Here is a 23,058-nt window from a genome sequence, read left to right as displayed (position 1 = left end):
TCCGGGCCACAGCGTCTGAGCACCCCTCCTGAGAGGCCTCATTTGAAGCTGCCGGGGGAGGGCCGTCCTCACAGCGGTCCTGACCACCCTGCTTGCTATCTTCCCACTCAAGCCCCTCACGCAGCTGCAGCCTGCAGACCGGTATCCTGGCTGGGGAAGCGAGTCCAGACTCCTACAGCTGATGGACAGGACAGCTACAAGAAGTCCGAGGCTGGCCAAGACAATAGTGCTTTCCAGAAGGGGCCGAGAGTCTAGCCAATATCATCCCTGGGGAGAATATCTTGTTCGTGGTTTTTACAACCTAAAAAGTGTGCACAAGACCTAGAGATCATTCAGGAAGGAGGACTAAAGTCAGTAAAGAACAGAAAAATGGGAACAGCGTTTTGTTGTTGTTGTTTTTTTATTTTATTATATTATATATATATTTTTTAAAGATTTGAGCTTGTTCATGCCAAAAAGAGAAAACAGAAGCCTTTTATAGGTACGGCGAGAACGTGGCTCTCTCTTCTACAGGTCCCTTGGCCATTAAAAAAAGGGGAGAATTCCAGAGTTGGAGATAGAGAGAAGGAAAACGGGGTGGGGAGGGGACCAGGGTACACGGAGAACCTGAGGAAGGACCGTAGAAGATAGTGCCTGGAGGGTAAGACGAAGGGAGAGGAAAAGATCGTGAGATAATGCTGCCTTTCCTTATCTGCTGTTGAATTGACAAAATTTTTTTTTTCCTTCGGAAAGGGAGGGAGGGAGAGAGAGAGTGCTAGCTGAGGGGGAGGGGCAAAGGGCAAGGGACAGAAAGAATCTTAAGTAGGCTCCGTGCCCAGTGTGGAGCCCAAGGAGGGGCTCCGTCCCATCATGACCTGAGCTAAAACTAAGAGTCCGATGCTTAATCGACTGAGCCACCCAAGTGCTCCTTGGTGTTAAATTAAATTTAACAGATATTTTGAGAATCAACGATGTCTGTTCTGGTTCTCTATTTCTGTAGGATAGATCCCCTTAAAATTTATTTGCTTAAAACTGCAACATTTTATTATCCGCCATGGTGCTGAATGCTGACTGGGCTCAGCAGGTGGGTCTTATTTTGTGAGGATGAGGTCTGCAGGTGGCCCAGGTCACCTCTAAGGCTTTCCCACTGACACGTGGGGACTCACACTGGCCTTTGCTGGAACTTCAGCTGGGGCCACTAGCCGGAATGCCTGGTCACTGTTCACAGCAGCTCATCGCTGTGCTCCTTTCCCAGCCTCTCAGGGCTCCAGAGGTGAGGATCCAAAGAGAACGAGGTAGAGGCTGAGCCCTCCTTTCTGGTCTGGCCCACGCATATACACAATGGGTCCACCAGTCAGTCCGGTCAGCTCAGATTCAAGGAGAAGGCCCATAGACCCTTCCTGTGCATTTGAGGAATGTTCCAGAACTTGTGGCTACGCCTTCAAACTGCTAAAATGTCCAATCATGATGTCACCTGTTCTCAACCTTCAGCCCTTCAGAAACTTCTCATTGAGTTGGAGCTATGCTCCAGTTAAGTAATCAGTAGAAAGGAATGAAGTATCCATTCCCCAGAATGTGAGGTGATAGCAAAAAATGTGCCAAATGGGGAGCAAGAGGAACTCGTGTGTGGAGAGGCCATAGGCAGAGGGCAGGTAGGAAGGCCTGTGGCCTCTTCTCTTTTGGAGAGCTTTAGAGCAGGTTAGATGGTGAGGGCTAACACTCCCTGACTCTGGAGTGGGTGTTCTAGCCAACTTTATTCAAGCCCTAACATTTGTTCTTTATAACTTTGTATCCTGTTATCCGTTTTCTCTTCCCCTGCCTCATGTTTATTCCACAAACCATCCTTCCTTTCAACAACATTCTTCTTCTGTGGTCCTCAAAATCTTTCCATCCCTCTCTCCCCCTTGGTCACCACTATGCTTTCCGTGCATGAAAAAGGTTTCCTTTCTTTTTGCTTCTCTACGGCCATTTCTCAGACGAGATCTCTCCCTGCCTTTCCCAGTCCCCCTCCTCATTTGACTGCTTGAAATATGTATCTTCATGTTGGGTTCCCTCTTTGTGGCCATTGTCTCTTGCCTTCTAAAACCGTGTTCTATATTCTGTGTAGCTCATGCCTTTTTCTCTCCTCTGACTTGTCTTATCCTCGGTGCCCTTTGTCCCGCACAGTGTCCCAGGGCAGTGGGCCCTGGTTTGTCCAACATCCAGCATCTCCATTGGCTACAGCTTTGATGGTGTACTATCTTCATGGTGAGGCCTTGTCCACAGCCACAAACTCTCCGGTGGGCTTTGCTGCTCAGCTGCTGACCTTTCTCTGGTAAGAGTTTCCTATATCCCGCCATTACAAAAGAAACGTTTTCTTTGCATCTCAGTCTCTGTTCTCCAGATATTACTAACTATAGACATTCACTTAAAAATAAAAAGATTTATTTATTTATCTTAGAGAATAAGAGGGAGAGAGAGCATGAGCAGGAGGGGCAGAGGGAGAGGGGGAGAGACTCTGAGCGCACGGAGCCCAACACGGGGTTCGATCCCAGGACCCTGAGATCGTAACCTGAGTTGAAACCAAGAGTCAGATGCTCAACCACCTGAGGCCCCCCGCCCCGTGCCCCTAGACCTTCACTTTTAAATCCCCATGTAGGTTTAAGTCCTTCTCTCCTCTTAGTATAAAAATGATATATATCCACCGTAGAGAATTTAGAACACACAAAAGAAGCAAAAACAAGAAAACCAATATTGTGGATATAAACATTGTTAAGACCTTTGTGTGGGCTACTCTTTTCCCTCCATATTTTGTTCAGAAAAAAAAAAAATTGCTACTTAGATGGGCAGTGCTTTTCTCCAAGTTGTTTGCTATTTTATAGAAACAACTGTGGCAAAACCAGAGCCTCTGACCCCAGCTAACTGGACAAGTCTGGGCCATCAGGTCCTCACTAGGCCGGTACCTGCCCTTTCCTTAATGTAAATCAGATAATATTGGGATCTGGACCCATGATAGCACATCAAGGTGGAGTTAGAATTTTCACTTTGAAGCCTAAAACTTTATTGGAGATGGTGGTTTGCAAGAGACAAGTAGAGAAGACAGGAGTCTAGAAGCATTCCTTGGATCCTGGCATGAATTTCTGTGGTGAATTTTGTGCTCTAACCTCTTATTCATATCTTAAATTCTCCCTTAATGGTGGAACTGTGTCTGTGGGATTCTGACATTTCCCCCTAACAATATCTGAGCAAGGGGATACTTTTTTGCAACCTGCTTTTCTGATTCATATGTTTTTTCTGTGTCATTGGATATTCTTCGAGATTATGATTTTGGGGCCTACACAGTGACAACAGTGGATGTTTGAATATTTATGGGGAAAGTGAAACATGCTGCTTAAACTCTGGCATTAGATAGTACTGAGTCCAAATGCCTGACACATAGTTTGCTAAGTGACTTGGGCAATGTATTTAAATACTCTGTCCCAGGCTTCCCATCTGTTAAATGGGTATAAGGATGTGGTCCAGTGATGTAATGAAATCGAATGTTCCCAGGACACAATCGTGCCACAAAAGTAAGGGCTCGATAGATTTTGCCTATAATTATTAATTACCGTAATCCTAAATCCTCTGTAATTGCTCATGAAACAGCCCCCATACTTTTCAGCATTAGAGATAAAGCTCTGACAAATATCCTCAAACATTTACATGTTATTTTCTTGAGATAAGTGCCTACAAGTTGCATCATCGGGTCACAGATTATAAACATTTAAAGAGCTCAAAACTGTCACTACTTTCACTGAATTTTCTAAGTTGTCCGCAGCCCAGCCTTTCCCATTTTTTTTTCACGTCCACAGTTTCAGAGACAACGTGTACCTCTCTGTGTCCAGGATTTGCTGAATGCTCACCTTCCAACAAAATTCACACAGTGTTATGTCTGAAAGTTTTTAAAATGTTTTTACATCTGATATTCAAATTGGGGTTTTTCAGGTAGATTTCACTCATTCATGTACTTACTCACATACCAGGTGGAGATCAAGTTTATATACAGAAATAGGTTTATAGGATAGGTTTATATTGTTAGAGCTGGCTTTTGCATTGCTAACCCTGGAGAGGTCTTTGGAGCTTTGAGGAAGAGTTCTAGACAGTTCTAAGGAAGTCACCTATTGACCAGGCTGAATGATATCTAGAAAACCTTTCCTCTCTAGAAACAGGACTACTTGAAACAGGAACACTTTGACCCTTTGACCTAATAGGAACAATCCCGCACCTGCCCATCTCATGTACCCTGGTTTCTAGGCTCAGGAAATAACAATATGAAATTCACTGAGATGCTTCTTTGAGCTACCCATTCTACTGTGCACCAGAAAGATGAAGAAAACCCAAAACCAGCATGCTCCTTGCCTCAGGGAGCATTGTCTGTTGGACAAGGGGATACACAAACAATTATAGATCATAGTTAAATTCGCCAGAATGGAGAAGCGTATCTGGAAGGAAATCCCTGAGTCACAGTCTGCACAATCAGCCCAATTGTCTCCAGACGGTTTTGGTGGGTCCAAGGTTATAGCGTTTAGAAACGTTTTTAGTTGCCAACAAGGAGTAACTAGAGATTTCAGGTAAAAATGTAGATTTCTGTCTCACCTTGAAAAAAAAATGGAAGTTTTGGCAATATGGAGCCCTCATGTTAGCATGACAACAGTGAGGCGTAGCTGACCCATTAGCTATGGTACCGGTTCTCTCTCTCTCTCTTCTCTCTCTCTCGCTTTTTTTTTTTTTTTTTTTTTTTTGCACAGTCCCCACCACTCCCTGCTGTACTACCCTTTGCTGCTTTACTTATGTGTACTATCTGTATGAGCCATGAGCTTCTGACCGTAGGCCTAGCTAAGGGGGCATTTATTCTTTCACGGGCTCTCAGAGAAGACACAGAGAGGTCTGCTAGAGCAGAGGACTGCGGGGTAAGCAAAAATATGCGAGGTAGGTAGGTGGAGGGAGGACCATCCATGCTGGGCAGAGGTATGGGGACTGGAACACATCACTCAGCCCTGCCTGAGTGAGGACAAACAGACAAGATTGGAGAAGAGTTGGGCATCTGACAGAAGGAACTGGGGGAAAGAGTTGGAGAGGCATGTATGCATCAGCTCTTAAGCAACCTGTCACACCAAAATAAGGAATTGAGATTGTTGTTGTTGTAAAAACCAGTTCTGATGCTTGACAGAAGAAGAGCTAAAAAAGTTTGTATTATCTGTGCTCTGACCTCATGGCGGTACCTGGCGGAGCACCTTGTGCGCAGAATCTCATTCAATCCTGACATCAAGCCCAGAGGACATGTGCTTTTATGACCCTAGCCTTGCAGATGGGAAAAGGCAGATAGGAGGGTGGTTAAGTGACTTTCCAAAGGTCACAACCAGTAAGTGGCAGAGTGGGAAGTGGACCCCAGGCTCAACTACAGAGCTCACCACTTGATCGCCAGATGACATCCAGGCTTCAGGATGGCGACCCTAACGGCCAAGGCAGAGTTGTTCTGGGAGGGGGTCAGGAGAGGCTGACAGACGGAGCAGGGTGGCGGGGTGTCCACTGCAGTGACCAGCGGGAGAGCAGGAGAGCCCCACGGGTCTGCGTTGGTGCAGGGCAGGGGAGAGGGTGTGTGTGGGTTCCACAGAGGATGACCCTTCCTCGTGGAATGTCCCACCGCAGGAGTTTCCTCTTGCTCCTTCGAATTCTCAGGGCACTTTGTGTCCCTTGCCCAGGGCTTGTTTTTGCCATGCTCCCGTAACAGCTGTGCACATCTTAAGGCCTCATGTCTAGTTCAAGTTTGTAAGGGGCAGGAGGAATCATGCTTTATTGGCCTTAATTTCATTTTTGCATTGCTGAGCACAGTGCTTTCGCAAATGAATGAATTCCCCCAAATTATCTTTTTCAGATCGTTTCTCCTCCTGTATGCATTTGCGAAGCCCGTGGCAGGTTAGATAGCTCTTCTTTACAAATACGAGAATAATTTCTTTACACGATCTACTTTAAACCATTTGAAAATATGAGGGAGAGAAGACAGGGAAGCTGTTTAAAAGCAGAGAAACCCTTTAAGAGTCAATGTCACATTTATTGTTATAAAATATTTTTCTCTCTCTGTTAGACATCTGGTTCCCATTATGTTCAGTATTGGGTACTTGAGTTCACCAGGCATTTTGCATACCAAGCAGCGTGTATGCGAAATCCCCCCGACATCCGGCCGTTCATGTTTGCACCACGCAAGTCCTACTTTACATTTGCAGACAACCTTCCTATCATCAACTTAATTCTTCCCAACATGCTTTCGAGGTTATTTGGTTCATCCTTAGCTTGCGGACCAAATTGCCTACGTCTGAGAAAGGAAGGACTTCATCCTGGAGCCTTTGCTTTATGTCCCTGTATGGTCCAACTATCTATAAGCGCACCCCAAAGTCAATGAAACATCTAAAGCTTAAGTCTATATTTCCCAGTAACATTGACCCAGAAATGAGAAACACAATATGGAATGTTTGCTAATGAGTCATGAATTTCATTATAATTGCTTCCACATTCCGGATAGCGCCCTTAAACCATCTAATCTTGACATATCCTGCAACAATCCCATGTGTTGTAAATGATTTTGTTTTATTCCTTAGGTTACTGTTAAGGGCTTATTTTATGCTTCATTTCATTTTCTTAAAGAAAGCCACACACGTGTGTCTGAACACTCACTCCCGCGCATGTGCCCACGCGCGCGGGTACCCGCCCAACACAGAGGCTTTTGCTTCGATCCTTATTATTATTTTTTTTTTAATAAGATAATTATGAAACCAAAAGGAACCATCATCCTTTGGTTTGGAAATAAAAATAAACACAATTAGGGAAAAAAAACACAAAACGGTGTTTAAAAATAAACTGCTTAAAAATAAACACAAAACGGTGTATTGTGGAATTCCAAGCAGGGTCTCTGAGAAGGCAAGAATCGAGCAGGGCCTCGGCCAGCAGGCCAGCGGTGCCCTCCCTTTCTGCGCAGAAGAGTCTATGAATGGACAGACACGGCTAGCATTCAGTACAGTAGTAATGGAAAATTAAATACGACTTTTAAAAAGTGCTCACATTATAAAGTGATCTATTAGCATTATATGACTTTGGCACTTAAAGTGACTGATTCTAATTGTACGATTTGGCCTATGGCAAGCATTAAAGAGCTACAGAATCTTGTGCTTTTTTAAAAATCTCTTTTGGGATATTTTAAAGTGGATTCCACCACACACACCCCTTCTTTGGAATAAAGCTTTGTTCCTGCCACAGAAATGGTTGTGCAGAAGAAATCTCGTAGTCTTGATAGAGCCCGAGGTAATTATAGTTTTTTTTTTCCTTTGATTTGTGAATGGATAAGGCAAACATTAAGGACATTTTTGCATTTTTTTGCCTCCTTTTTTATTAAGTGAATCTGTCTTTACAGCTTGGGGATGTTATCCTGAAAAAGTAAAGATGGATGGCCTTCCCTGATGAGCTTTTCTAGCAATCAGACAGGCATTCTTCCCCTGCACCTGGTGATCGTACTCTATCCTGCCCAATCTCTTCCGCACGAGCCTGTGGGTCGCTAAGATGATGTTGCATGCCATACCTTGAGCTGAACTCAGTTTAAGCAAGTTAGCACAAAACGAGGGCGACTTCTGAGCAGGTGTGCTTCTTAGGTACACTTACTAAAGGGTATGCAGTTTCCAGAAAAAGAGGGATAAATATGGGGGGATATCATTCATCTTTGAATTAGATTTTATGTTTATGATGTGTACAGGCTTATTCATAATTCTCACGGTATGGACTGCAGGAACCTTATTAACTGCATGGTATTGGAAACAGCAGCTTTTTATGCTGACAGAGGCTTTTTTGAACTTACATGTTTAAGCCAAACTGAAGCTTTACCTTGATCTACATGCCTATGAATTACTTGTTGGTAGTTTTCAGATTCCTGACTGTCGAAAAATTGCCTACTGTGCTTCAGAGAGTTTTGATGTAATGACCCACATTGTTACCCATATAACCAACAGTGGGCTCTTGAACACATGATTTAAAAACTTCAATAACACTGTTAGAGTGCAAATGCCAGCCTTATTTATTTGAAACATCTCTTCCTGAAATTGGGCTTTTTTTTTTTTTTTTTTAAAGATAATGCAAAAGTAGAAGTTTAAAGGCACTCTGGCTTCTTGTGCTTTTCCCACTAACACTGCCCTGTAGCTTGTAATAGCTCTTTTTCTTCCACAACCTGGAATCTGCCGAAGAGAGCAGAAATACTTGTTATTGACCTGAATTAGGATAAAAGGAAAAGGGAAGATAAGATCGTAGCCGTCGGCACTTTGTTTATGAAAACATCATTTTGAGGATGTGCTTGAATCAGGCAAAAGTAATTCACCACCCTCCTCTTCCAGCATATTTGAGATGCCAGCCTGATCAGACCTAGAGAACAATGCCCAGAATTAGGGCATTACCTTCCTTGTATGCTAGTGTTGTGCAGGATAGCAATATCTAATCATGATATTTTCTCTTTGTTATTTTAGAAATATATATGAGCATAAAGAAAGTAAAAAAATGAAAATGTAAGCATGCATAAATTTTATTTTAAAAAAGTAATCATATTTTATTTGAAAAGTTTTAGGACTCAAAAGAAGTTGTAAAAATAATTCAGAAAGGTCGCCTGTTCCCTTTCCCCAGTTTCCTCAAAGATAACAGCTCATATAAAGCGCAGTACCTTGTCAACATTAGGAAAAGGATTCAATAGTGTTATCCTAGTTATAGACCTTATTGGGACTTCAGCAGGTTTTTTTTTTTTTTTTTTTAAGATTTTATTTATTTATTTAAGACACAGAGGAAAAGAGACTGAGAGTGAACATGAGCAGGGGAGAGGGGTAGAAGCAGGCTCCCCATTGAGTAGGGAGCCCGCATGGGGCTCCATCTCAGGACTCTGGGATCATGACCTGAGCCGAAAGCAGCTGCTTAACTGACTGAGCCAACCAGGTGCCTCTGAGGAGAGAGAATCTTTTATTTATTGATTTATTTTAGTGTTCCAAGATTCATTGTGTATGCACCACACCCAGTGCTCCATGCAATACGTGTCCTGCTTAATACCCACCACCAGGCTCACCCAACCCACCACCCCCCTCCCTTCCAAAACCCTCAGTTTGTTTCTCAGTGTTCACAGTCTCTCATGGTTTGTGGGGAAAGAGAATCTTAAGCAGATCTCACCCCGAGCTGGAACCAGACACGGGGCTGGATTTCACGACCTGGAAATCATGACCTGGGCTGAAACTAAGAAGATGCTTAACTGACTGAGCCACCCAGGTGCCTCTGTATCCTGCCCTAATTCTGGGTATTGTTTTCTAGGTCTGATCAGGCTGGCATCTCAAATATGCTGGAAGAGGAGGGAGCCTTCCACAGGGCAGGGGCTCAAAGTGGGTAGGTCCTGGCCAGGTCAAAGGGTGCAGGAAAGGGACTCAGGGACATGTCCTGTAGCCACAGTCGGAATTTTAAGATGTTGAGAGTGACAACTTTCAGGATCTTTGGACGAGCTCCTTTCATTCAGAGCCTAGATATGGTCTTCTAGCTCTGGTGTTGCATTTGAGCAATGGCTTGCTATCACAAGGGCAGTCACTGTTTCTTAGAACAGACACAAAAGGTCTCTGACATCATACCTGTTAAGTCAGATCTTCCCTACTCAACACTGGCAGGCCTGGTGCTGGGCTCACATAGCACGTGGGTAGGAGAGAGGTCTGTTTTCTAACAGTAAAGGGGAAGTGGTTCCTTAAAGCATGGTTGGTAGCCAGCGTTGGGGAAATAAAACCATTGTATGCCTTAAAAATTGAGGTTCCTCATTCAGAATGTAACATCCTCTAGCCTCCTACAGATGTGATTACCAGCGTTTCCTGCTTGGAAGACCCTCAGCTGCTTTCCACTGGGCTTCAGGTGGTGTCCAGAATTCCTACTGTGGCCTGTGGCCTGCAGGGTCCTGTTTGGTCTGGCCAAGCCTACCCATGTCCTCAGCCTTGTCACAATCCACTTTATTTCTAGTTCCCAGGGATCCAGTCTCGCTGGACCATTAAATGGCCCTTTAATTTGCTAAGCTGTGTTCTACCCTGGGCCTTTGCACATTCTACTTCCACAAATGCTCTCCTCCCTGCCCCCCACACCCTTTCTCCATACTTGCATCTATAACCTCATTCTCCGGGTTTCTATTAAGACTTTCTATTCTTGTCTCTGTGAAGTTCCCACCAAGAGTCCCATTTTATCCATAGTTTTGCATGCATTATAATCTTATATTCAGTGGTAGAATTATATATATGTGTCTCCCCTATTATACTGTGAGTTCCATGAGGGCAAGAGTTCCATGAGGGCAAGTTTCAGTAAGAATTTGTTGAATGATTTATTGAACAGATGAGTAGATGAATGAATGAAATAATGACACATCCCCTCATTTCTCCCATAAGTTTAAGTAATGTCACATTTGGGATTTGGACTTATTTATACTTACTTCTAAACTCTTCATTTTGGGGTCATTTGTTTGGGGCTCATTTCCGGGGCCATTCTCATGTTCAGGTAGGAACAGCTTTTTTTTTTTTTTTTTTTTTTTAAAGATTTTATTTATTTATTTGACAGACAGAGATCACAAGTAGGCAGAGAGGCAGGCAGAGAGAGAGAGAGAGAGGAGGAAGCAGGCTCCCTGCCCAGCAGAGAGCCCGATGCGGGACTTGATCCCAGGACCCTGAGATCATGACCCGAGCCAAAGGCAGCGGCCCAATCCACTGAGCCACCCAGGTGCCCCAGGAACAGCTTTTCATAGGAAATCATGGCTGATGTACGTTGGTCATTGATTTTGCCTATTCTGTTGGGTTCTTTCTGCTTTGCACGTTTTATCTGATGTAGTTGCCACTTCAAGGCCACTCCAGCAAAGTAGTGGCCAATCCTCATCAACATAGTGGCCATTCATTGGCAAAGAGCTGCCCAGAGCTGCTTTGCTAAATTCAGGGCTCTAAGCATGGCATTTGGTATGCCTATGATCTTGACAGTGGGAACACTTTGGGAAACAGGTCTAGCACACCCTTGGAAAAGATTATAGCTGGATGGGAGAGGCCATTATGAGGATGAAGGAGGTTCATTTTTGAATATCAGATCAAAGAGGCATTTGAAACAGAGCTAGAGGTAGAAGTTAGGGACCATTCTCCATGGATGAGTGATCTTTGAGCTAATTCTAGATTGATGGTCAGGGATATATTAGTTCTATGGGAGTATGTGACATGAGGTAAGGTCAAGACAGAGGGTGTGGTGTGTCTAAAGGTCTTGGAAAGAAGTCTGATGAGATGATTCAACCAAATCTCTGGAAAATTTAGATACAAACCCATGTCTCCTGGAAAGAGTGCCCTTCCCCCGTCCCTCAAATTTGAATTACCTAGGTAATTGGTTCAGTTTTGTGGTTGGTATCTACCTAGTCTAAACATATGTTAGCAATCAAATATAGATTATTTATTTTATATTTAGGTAAGTAGGTAACAGTGTGGTACAGAATTCTATCCCTTTTCTCCCTTCCTTTTTATCAAGGTGTGTGTGTGTGTGTGTGTGTGTGTGTGTGTGTGTGTGTGTCTTTACATTCATTTGTCAATCTTGCCCAGATACAGTTAAAGTTCACAGACTTGTTTGTTGTACGAGCTTTGAGATTCAGGAGGGCTTCTGCCTATGGTGGTTGTGTAGCTAGTATGAAGACAGCATGACCTTCCAGGAGGGATTCAGATTTTGGAGTTAAATGCCTAGAGACAAGGTTCAACTTCATGTGTGCCGACTTGCGACTTGGGGCAAGTCCCTTAACCTTTCTGAGCCTCTGTTGCCTTCCTTCCATCTTTGGGCTGACAATAAAATTATTTGTCTCATTTGTCTCATAGAAGTATGTATGTGATGTGATTTATACGAAAGAACTTCAAAACTTATCAGGCACTTTCTAAATATCAGGCATTGTAGTTATACAGTTAATGTACTCTTTAAAAATGCGACTGGTTTCTACAAGTAAATGCTGTTGAGTGTGGATGAGAACTTCCCAGGCTCAATGTCACTTGAAAGTTTACAATAACATATTTCAAATATGGCAGCAATGTAGCAGCTAGACATTCAAACATTTCTAGAAGCAATGAAAATTTACAATTATTATACTGCAGGTTTATCATTTACAGAGCAGTTCAGTATATAAATATTGAAAAAGAGAAAGTCAGTCCCCAAATAAAGACTGGCAAAACCTTTGATGCTTAGCAAGAAAGATATCAAAGTGAATTTTCCTGGGATATTTCTGGGTAGCTCATTTTGTCATATGCTTGGAAATTCTATAACCTTAGAATCACTTTTCAGGCTACAGTAATAAACTTTCTCAAAAAAGTTTTATTTAGCCAGGAAGTGGCTAGAGTAACTGAGAGGAAAGGCAAACAGGTTTTATATGTAACAAAAAACTATCCCACACATCAGTATTAAAATAGAAACAAATCTAAAAATGCACATCCAGTTCAATACTAAAAAAATTAATGAGATCCTTTTGCTATAAATATGATTTTCTAGAAACTCAAGTGCAGTTCATATTAAAAAGGACAGAGATGAATTTATTCAGCAACATAAGCCCAGAAAATGTTTGGTAGGTAGTAACAACTGTGTTATTATTATTTTTTTAAAAATTTATTTATTTGACAGACAGAAAGCACAAGTAGGCAGATGGGCAGGCAAAGAGAGAGAGAGAGAGAGAGAGAGGAGGAAGCAGGCTCCCTGATGAGCAGATTGCCCGATTCGAGGCTCAATCCCAGGACCCTGGGATCATGACCTGAGCTGAAGGAAGCTGAGTCACCCAGGCACCCCAACATCTGGGTTATTGATGAATGGCTGGGAATTGGAACATAGAACTGGAATAGTAATTAATATCTTTTTTTTAAAGACTTTATTTACTTATTTTAGAGAGAGAGAGAGTGTGCAAAAGCAGGAGGAAGGGCAGAGAGATGGAGTAGCAGACTCCCCACTGAGCAAGAAGCCTGATGGGAGCTGGATCCTAGGACCCAGGGATCATGACCTGAGCCAAAGACAGTGACTTAACCAATTGAACTACCCAGGTGCCCATGGATTGGTAATTAACATCTTAATAAGAAATCCACTATCAACTATTTTATTTTATTTTATTTTATTTTATCTTTTCACCATAAACCATTTTACATCAAGATAGTTTTGTTTTGTTTGTCCTTCTTTCCTATTTCTCTCTTGCCTAGTTGAGACACTTCCCCTGCTCCTTTCCTCTTGAGGCCCTCATGAATGAAAAGAAAACAAATATTAAAATACTGTATAGGAACAACACAAATGACGTTGGCAATGGGCCAGCGACAAGCGATTGTGTTCATTGGCTTGCTGCTCCAAACCTCTGTCAGCTGGTGCATGTAGGAAGCTAAAGAATGTTTTCTTGTCAGCTTAGGAGATCAGTTTTGGATCTTGAAAAGACAAGACATTTGGAGTGGGGGAGGACGCAGTGCACTTCAAAGTGGAGAACGTTCTGTAGGACCAGCTTCAACCACCCAAGAGTAGAAATGGCGTTGGGATCCCACAACTCATTAGCGGAGACGAAGAACACATTACAGTCGATTGGAGTCTCGCTGGGTGCCCAGTCACCCCAGAACCCTTTGCTAAAGGACCCTGGGGTCTTCACTGAGCCTGAGGGAGCTGCCTTTTGAACTTTCTCACCTCACCCACCCCAGAGGGGTCCAGCAGCTAGATGACTCTTGACTACCAGAATCTCGCTCTTCCCATTACTTGAGAAATTCCGTGTTTTCTGCTTTAGTAGGAAGTCTTTTGCGTGGCGGTGAGCCCACAGTTAGGGGTTGCTTTAGCTCAAGCCTCAAAATGCACACACTGCATCTTTAAGAATGAGTTTCCTTGTGAATCAGTAAACGTACCAGACAAAGCCGCAATGACTTATGCATTCCTGCATACCCGGCAAGGTGAAAATAATAGAATAAACATCATATACTTCATTATGATATCGGTTTACACTTCCAGGGTACACAAAAAGAGGCCATTTCATCAAGCTAATTGCCTGAAAGTAAAAGAGAGAGAACTTTAGCTATTAGTCTATTATGGGGCTTTTTTCTTAATCACAAATAGGGGCCCTGTGTCCCTGGGGGGATGTGTATTCTAATTTACAATTGAACTACAGATCAGAGCAATCAATCTTGGGCAGCACTTTTACAGTGTAATTGCTGCAACGATAACAAATAGAAGAAGAAGAAGAAGAAGAAGAAGAAGAAGAAGAAGAAGAAGAAGAAGAAGAAGAAGAAGAAGAAGAAGAAGAAGAAGAAGAAAGAGAAGAAGAAGAAGAAGAAGAAGAAGAAGAAGAAGAAGAAGAAAGAGAAGGAGAAGAAGAAGGCCTAGCTGAGTTTCAGCTTGAGGTGGAGATATTTCCAGACACTAGTTCAGGGTGGGAGGGAGAGAAGACCCGCCACAGACATGAATATGCAATGAGGGCTCATTAGCTGCCTCGTGTTGCCATGACGAATGGCATTATCCCCGGCCTGGTGCTGCCTAAACATGAATTTTATAACGACCCATTTATCATGACTTGTCATGAGCTTCGGTACTGTACTTTTTTCCAGCTCACACACCTTTCCCTATTATGACGGGAAAAATCTTTCCCTTTTCTATTATTGTTTCCTTTTATATCGATTTCTGGCCCTTTAAGGCAAGTGTTCTAATATAGCAACACGCTAATGAGTGATTTGTGACTTCAAAAAGTTGAAGAGTGAAAACACAATTAGTCATTCCATTTTCCCTGTGGTCATAGAAGTGAGGAAAAAGTTAAGAGTCCACTTTTAAAGAAATGTCTTATTGTGTGAGCTTTCGTTTGGCTATAGCATTCTGACACTGCAGAGATTTTTTAAAATTTAAAATGAACTGTGTTGTCTTCCATTCCATTCATACTTTTATTCCTTTCTTTTTCTTTTCTTTTCTTTTTTTTTTTTTTTTTGGTCCTGTAAGAACCTTTCAGTATCTTCAAAGTAGAGGTCAAGAGTTTCAGAGGTACTTTCCAAAAGTCTTGGAGCTATGATGAAAAAGTATGAGACTAAAATGCTTGCAAGATCTTTGGTGCTTTGTGTTGTACAGGTGCATACGTCAATTTCTCACTCAGATACCTGGTCAGATTGTGGGGAGGAAGGTTGGCTTGGTCTTTGATGATAACTTCTCAGGGCATACGTCTTATCAATAGTAAAACAAAACAAAACAAAACAAAACAAAACAAAACAAAATGAAAGCAATCTCCCTTGATAGAAACCATGAGTTCTGTTTGAGTATTAAGGAGCCACCAAGTTGGTATAATGCGAGGACTGGACTCCCTGCCATTGGGCAAGAGTGTGAGGGAGCGCATCGAAGTTAAGACCAGCAGTTGACTGAGAATATGGTTCTAGATTGACAGAAGTGGCCTTATTGTAATACAGACCCAACCAGTGGTATCTATGAATAGTCCATTTAGTTAACAGAAAGAGAGCAGTACTAACATGATTTCTCAGTTGGATTAGGCAAGGTGAAGGAAGGGCACAGGAACATGGGGGAGGGGAATTTGATATTGTTTTGCACACCCAGGGGTTATGGTCATACTAATTTGTAAACCGAAAATAGCTGACCAGATTTTTTTTTTTTTAAAGATTATATTTATTTATTTGAGACAGAGAGAGAGAAACAGAGGCGGGGAGGGGCAGAGGGAGAGGGGGAAGCAGACTCCCCGATGAGCTGGGAGCCCGATGCGAGAATTGATCCCAGGACCCTGAGATCATGACCTGAGCTTAACGCAGATGCTTAATCAGCTGAGCTACTTAGGTGCTACTGGCCAGATCTTTTTGAGTGTGGCTATCTCTCCTATGCCCCTGAATTCTGTATTAACAGGAACAGTACTTCCACGTGATAGCATTTAAACAATACATAAAATTAATGATAAAATGTTACATATTAATGACAATTTTGTACTTGCTAGGCATTCTGCAATTCCAGAGGTCTTTCATCAGATCCTAAGGTTAATTGGGGGCAGAGTTATTGTTTCCATTTTAAAGAAGTAAAAATTGAGGCTCAGAGCTTAAGTGACTAGCTCAAGTTCACACAATTAGACCCTGAAGGTGATGGCACTCCATATCAAGCCTTTTCATTTCTAGGCTGGGGTTTCTCACCAGTCACCAGAACAGGAAATTATTCCTCAAATGTTGTCTTTTTTGGGATTTAGCAGTAAGTGAGTAAGTTGGGAAAAGAGCCCCATTGAAAAGATGGCCATCGTTTACACTTGAGAGCCTGTTATTCTCCTAAACTACTTACTAGAAATTGAAATTAGCACATGCATGTCAATGAAAATTAAGTTGCCATTCCAACCATTTATGTTGAATTATCTTTCATCATTTGAAAACGCAGATAGGAAGTGTTTTTCAACATAAAGACTTGGGCACCATTCTGGCCGGTATTCTTGTGTTTTGAGTCTGCTGGGCATTCTATATATACATACACATATATTTTTTTCTGAGGAATATATCTTTTGTGTTTTCCCCTATGAATGATTAAACAGGATTGTTAGAGATAATTTGGTGACAGAGGGATTAAAATATTGGCAAATGATATTAAAGAACATTGTGATTATGACTGAGCAGATTAAGACTGTGTCTATATGACACCAAACATCTGGATGAAAATGGAAAAAAAAATTTTAAATTCTTGATTGTTTTCTTTACTTGACACTATACATCTGGATCTTTAAAAACATCTGGTTTTTGACTCTTATTTCCCAGGTTTTCTCTGGGTGTTTGGTCTCATAAACAGAGAGGTAAAGAACAAACATTTTAGTACTGTTATTACTGAATTAGATAAAACTATTGCATTTAATTAATCTGCAAATATTAACTAATTATTCTATTTAACATAGCATTTAATGAATAAAATTTTCCACCAGGCAAATATATACAGACAGAAAGAGGTAATTAGGTGATTTAAGAATAAAACTTGGCTTAAGGCATTATTTCAATCTTGGTCATAGTGTACCGACAGCAATTTCCTTGGGCAAAAATCTTTTTCAGTCTTCAGACAACAATTTTCTCTCTGAGAGAGTTGTTTCTCCATGTGTGATGAGGATCTGTTAATTCACAATGTGTTTTGACAATAGTAAAATTTCATAAACACTTAATAACATATGAGATACATCTAGTAACAGACATTTTCTTTGCCAAGTGAATTATCCAGGCTGATAAAATCAGTGTAAACCCACTCTCCAACCAGCCTCCTGACATGCCCGAGGCTGAACCCCGAAGAGGAATCAAATGAAAACAGGATTTCAAAGACTTTGCTGCAGTGAAAGGCACCTTATGTGACTGACTTTTTTTGTGATCTCATCTAAAAAAAGTTATCATAATTATTGAACATTTCCTCTGTAGCTTATTCTCAATCCAATCAGTTATAATGAAAATAGTCTGCTTGCTTTTTATATTCTCAAGTTTTCGGAATGATTAGTGCTTCCTTGAGATATCCCATTAATTGGACACACAACCCAGATAAAAAGGCTGAAACCCGAGAGTATATAAAAAAACACAAGGTTGTTGCAATTTAAGTGCCTTCAAAAGATCTAATTTGATTTTTAAAAGCAGTTCTGCAGATGTGAAAATTAAAAGCACGCAGAAACAAGATGTGGTTTAATGAATGTGTAGGTAAGAAACATTTAGAGGTTTCAATAGCCTTATTCGGGTTTTTTTTCTTTTTCTTTTTTCTTTTATTTTTTATTTAGCTGTTAGGTTGGAGAGCTCGAGCCTACCACACAATGGAAATTGCTGAAATTTATGGGTTGCTATTTCTTTATTGGACTGCCCATTTTTTCTTGCCCAATGTATTTCTGAAACAACTTGGTATTTCTGTGTGCAGGATCTCAATCCTAGCACCCGTCAATCAGATTTCCAATTCTAGAGAGGGAAAGGGTCTCTCCCTTTGGTTTGTTTTAGCTGTTTCATCCATGAGCTTGTCCCCCTCCTGCCATGAGCAAAGTGTACACTTATTCCCATTAAAGGAAGGAAGGAGGGAAAGAAGGAAAGGAAAGGAAAAGAAAACCCTTCTACTGGCTCTAATGACATCTTCAGTCATTAATGAGTTAATAAAAATCTCAGAGTCATCTGGGGCTAGATAAGGAGGAAGAAAGAGAAGTATTGTACTATAATGACAGGCTCCCTGGCTGCCCTCGGAGATGTCATGGGTCAGTCATGTTAAGAATGTGTGCGTCCAATCATCTGCTGATTTTTATCAGCAAGCCTTCCAGCAGAAACTGACAAGGGCCAGTTTGGGAGTCACAATGAATAAACAATGACTTTTTGGATTGTTGGGGGCTGTGTAATAGAGTGAGGGGTTTATAGGTACTAAAACATGATGACATTAGCAATCAATATACCAATTACTGGACAAGTTATTGGATGAGGCATTCCCGGGTCTTCAGCTGTCTTGCACTTCGAAGAGGGAGACTCCCTAGCTCAGAGGCAGCCGGGGGGACCAAGACCCAAGGACCCGATGTAAGAGGCGAGCCTCGCTTCTCTGGCTGAAGTAGTCCAGACCTGCATGTTTTGAATTGCTTGGGGAGTTTATTAAAAATCCAGATTCTTCTTGTGTCTCCTCCCTAAAACTTTCCATCTTGGAGGCTGTGGCTTGGGTTTATTATGATCTGTTGGATCTGGCATGTTAGGGAGCTGCTGCACAACTGTAGCTCTCAAAGTGGGGTCCCCAAATAGTAGCATCAGCATAACCTGGGAGCCTGGTAGAAATGCAGATTCTTGGGGTGCCTGGGTGGCTCTGTTGGTTAAGTATCTGCCTTTGGCTCTGGCTCAGGTCCTAATGGAGCCTGCTCAGTGGGGAGTCTGCTTCTCCCTCTCCCTCAGCCCCTCCCCACCTCAAGTGAATAAATAAAATCTTAAAAAAAAAAAAAGAAATGCAGATTCTCAGGCTCCTCCCAGACCTACCTAAACAGAAGCCAGGGGGCGTGGCTCTGAGACCTGTGCTGGAAGCAGCCTCCATGGGATTCTCAGGCACTTTACAGTTTTGAGAACCAAAGCTGTACAGCGAAGATCCTCACCAAGGGTCCTTCTCGCGTACGTCACCTCTGATGCCCCTAGTGAGTGATTTGTTACTCAGACTAGCTAAGAGACAAGAAGTATGCAAATACATGATTTACTTAAAAAATTCAATGAAGGTAAAGCCAAGCTTAGCTCCAGAATTGCGCCACTCTCCTCGCACTCTGCCAGGTTTTCTTGAATGATCTTGATGCATGAGTGACTTTGATTATAGGAAAGGAGGAATAAACATGGCTTTCGTCTATTGTTTAAAATAGAAGAGGGAAGTCATTTTGTTAAAAATCTTCACAGGCAGGTTGTGGGTGGGGGAGTGCCTGGGTGGCTCAGTTGTTAAGCATCTGCCTTCAGCTCAGGTCATGATCCCAGGGTTCTGGGATCAAGCCCTGCATGGGGCTCTCTGCTCAGTGGGAAACCTGCTTCTCCTTCTCCCACTCCTCCTGCTTGTGTTCCCTCTCTCACTGTCTCTCTCTCTATATCTGTGTCAAATAAATAAAATCTTAAAAAACAATCTTCAGAGGTGGAAAAAATCATCTTAAGAAAAAAAGAATCAAGGTATGTGGAGTGTACATTTATAAATGTAACTAATATTTGTCTGGCATTCAATGCCCACAGGCTCTTGTGTTGATTGGAGAGATCTACTTAAAAAAAAAAAGCCACCGTCCCTAAACATGCAACTGGCCCAGGTAGGAAAGGAAATTTTGCATCACCCAATGTTGGCATAGCAAGAGGAATGGCAAAGCTTCCTTGCAGGGAACTTACGGATGTCTCATATTTTGACTCAGAGTTTCCCTGAAGTAACTGCCAGAGCTTGCTAAACTCTCAAAAGAGGTGGGCTATTCTGTCAGACATGCAGTAGGTTTAAGTATATTTCCCTGAGTATGTTTCCGAGAACAATGCCAAGTTTCTAAGCATTAATACTAAAAGGAGTTTAGGTCAAGTGAGAAACCCCAGGTTAAATGGAGTGAGGCTCGTTTCCAGCAGAGCCCCCTACCATGTTACCATACACGGTAATTCCCCAGGAGAGTTTTGCCCAATGGATTTGATCAACAAAGCCCTTTGAGGAAGGATTATCTCATAGAGTGAGTGTTTCAAGGGCTAAGCTTTAGGAATCATGGGTTTGTATGTTTTAAGATGGCAAACACCTGTGGGCAGAAGGTAGTTATTCTCTATGTTGTAGAATAATAGCCGTCTTTCTTAGTTATAATTTATTAAACCCTCTGTGTCTGGCATCAACGTTAATTATGTGGTGGCTTGAAGCCAGCAAGAAGGTTCATGTAACCATCACCAAAGAGTTAAATAAGTTGTCCAGCTAGTGATGGCCAGGTTAAATCATCCCTGAATTTTTGGCATATCTCCCAGAACAGGTACTCATTAAAACACACACACACACACACACACACACACACACACACACACCCCAAAAGAGAGACAGAGGAAAAAAAAAATCTGGATTTTACCAGTTAGATTACACTGTGTTTTCCCAGAGAGATAATTCCATCACCACTTCTTACATGTACCCAGAAACTTCATGCAAAAGCAGATGTGTCCCTAAGCCTGATACTGGAAAGTCCTTAAAGTCCTTCTGCTCCCCATTGACAGCACCGCCCTGATAATTTGGGGCTCACTGCGTGCCAGAAGGCTGTGGTGGTGGAGCCCCCTTAGTTCCCACACTGGCTCTTCCTGAAGGTGAGCCGAGGTTGCGGACATGGACCGCAGAGGTCAGGCCAGTCGGTCCTGAAGCCCATCCTGGGTTGAAGTTGAGGAAGTTTTACAACTTCTTCTCTTGAAGTTCTGGCCCAAGCTGTGAGTTAACGCCAAATGTTAATTCTTGCTGGGGACATAATGTCTTATAAATGTTATGAAAGAATATCATTTTCCCTGCAGAAGGGAAGGTACTTTTAAGGCCATGTTAAGAAACGGGAGTTGTTTTCCAAGGAACATCTGTAGGTCACGTGATCTCCTATAAATTGCTTCTTTGCTAAAATCCCGCCCCCACCCTCAGGCCCCCTCCATTGTTCCTCAAGAGTTGGAAGGCGTTCTCACATAGAAGAAAAAGAGAACTGAGGTAGCATTTGAAAGATGCCTGATGATGAAAAAATAGATACACAAAAACACTAAACATAGAACACCCCTAACTGCCCCCCCACTTGCTAATATTTGTCCTGTCTTCTCTGTGGTCCTGCAAGTCCATACAAGACTCAGAACTCATTTGCGTATGTCTCTGAATGAAACCTACTAGGGCCAAGTTGGCTCTGGGAGGTCTTAAAACCCTATTTTCCTCTCCTTTGTAAATATATCCCTGCTAACCCACCTTGTGCTTCCCGGCTCTGGAGACACAAGACGTTTGCGGGAGGGTGTTCGCTCCACACCCGGTTCCCCAGAGTTAACGGAGGTTTACCTACCAACTCGTCTGTGTTGTTATGGAGTTGAATATTTCTCCCCTTTCTATTCTTTGAAATGGTTTGAATTAAAATAGCTTACTCAAGGTCACTGGAGGCATATGGTCCTGCTCAAGACTTTAAACAAAACATTAGTTTTTACAACCTTTTGTAATTTGGTATTGTATACAACATGGTTATATGCAGAGTTTCTGTAATCTTTTCAGCGGTGACAGAAATATGAGAAGCAAATTTATAAGCCATTTAGTGAAGCATTTAATCAATTTCATGCATAGGAAATAACTCCAATTGCTTTGCTTTATCAATCTTTCTCTCCAGGAGAACTCCAGTCAACGCGGTATCTCCAGACACTGACTGGGGGAATGGGGGACATGGGGGGGCTACGATGGGGGGGCAGAATGGGGGGACAGGGATGGGAAGGAGTGGAGAGTACTCATAAACCTTTTAATGCACTTGAAATAATCAGGGACTTCTGAAGTCTCCCTACTACTGCTGCCAGCATCACTGAGCCTTCTAGAGGCTGTGAATCAGATTCTGTCCGAGTGTATTTCAGACAGAAAGTATGGGTACAATGTTTAGAAGAAGTTTTCAGGGTCTTTTCCTGCAAAGTTACTCATTAAAACCTCTTTCCTGGTGTGCCTCTCACGTGCTCAGCGTGGCAGACCATGTCTTGCTTTAGGCTCAGAGAAATATTCTGCAGTTCTTGCTTTCCAACACATGAAAAAAGAAAACGACTAACATTAAGGCTGACTTGTGCATCAGGGAGTCTAAGCAACATGCCCCAAATAACTGAAAACCCACCAAAGTGGTCTTTTGCAAGTGAAGACTATTTAGCATTTTTCCAGAATATTTAAACTGCCTTTTGGGGCTCGTGTTGTGATTCTGTCTTTGAATTGCTTGAAAGATTAGTCCAGCGGTTGGCGACATAGTGGGTTAATATTTTCTTTTCTGTAGCGGGCTAGAATCCCTCTTATAACACTTTCCCCCAAACACCATCAAGTTCTTAAGTGAAAAAAAATCCTGAGGGAGCACAAGACGATTTTGCAGTAATCACTATCTGCTAAACTATATTAAAGTTGCATTAGCTTTACCTTGTCCTCTAAGATTGGAACTCATATAAAGGTACTGTAGACATAGTTTCTCATTTAGAAAATAATTTGCTTCCACTTATTTCTGAACCTAGAAAAATATTCCAGTGAATAAATTCCAATCGAGATTATTGAGTTCTGATTTCAAGTCAGCTCCGTTTGTGGATCTCATTTCGGGAAGATAAGGCGTTTTACGTTCTTTTTAAAATATGACATACACAGTGATCTCCCTGAGGTGGCAGGTCAATGGCATGTCATTTGATCTTTATTTTTCCCTGTCTTTTTAGCTGTGGGGACCACAAAACTGCATGGAACAGAGTTGCTTTGGTGACCCTGTATGCAATTGGTAACTCTGAGGGAGATTGGCCAATGGAGGTTTCCATGTCTGTCTCTGTCCATCTATCTATCCGCCTATCTGTCTATCTATCTATCCATTGCTAGTCAACCATTAACTTCTGGATTAACCCAGTGCCTCACTGACTTTAAAAAGGAAAAAGA

The 23,058-nt window shown here is 42.2% G+C and overlaps 2 long non-coding RNA genes across 3 annotated transcripts in view; one reads left to right on the top strand and one right to left on the bottom strand.

Annotated features, from left to right (window-relative positions):
- The window catches only part of LOC131999080 (uncharacterized), a 286,222-nt gene that overhangs the window by 17,342 nt on the left and 245,822 nt on the right, over nucleotides 1-23,058 (bottom strand). The window lies entirely within an intron of this gene.
- The window catches only part of LOC131999079 (uncharacterized), a 57,144-nt gene continuing 36,236 nt past the window's right edge, over nucleotides 2,151-23,058 (top strand). The window contains exon 1 of the long non-coding RNA XR_009399006.1: nucleotides 2,151-2,293. This is a non-coding gene — a long non-coding RNA (uncharacterized LOC131999079). The remainder of the gene's footprint in view (nucleotides 2,294-23,058) is intronic.

The sequence above is a fragment of the Mustela nigripes genome, chromosome 13 (assembly GCF_022355385.1).
Source record: "Mustela nigripes isolate SB6536 chromosome 13, MUSNIG.SB6536, whole genome shotgun sequence".
In the NCBI taxonomy this organism is placed as follows: Eukaryota; Metazoa; Chordata; class Mammalia; order Carnivora; family Mustelidae; genus Mustela; species Mustela nigripes.
This window is presented reverse-complemented; position numbering and strand designations above follow the sequence as displayed.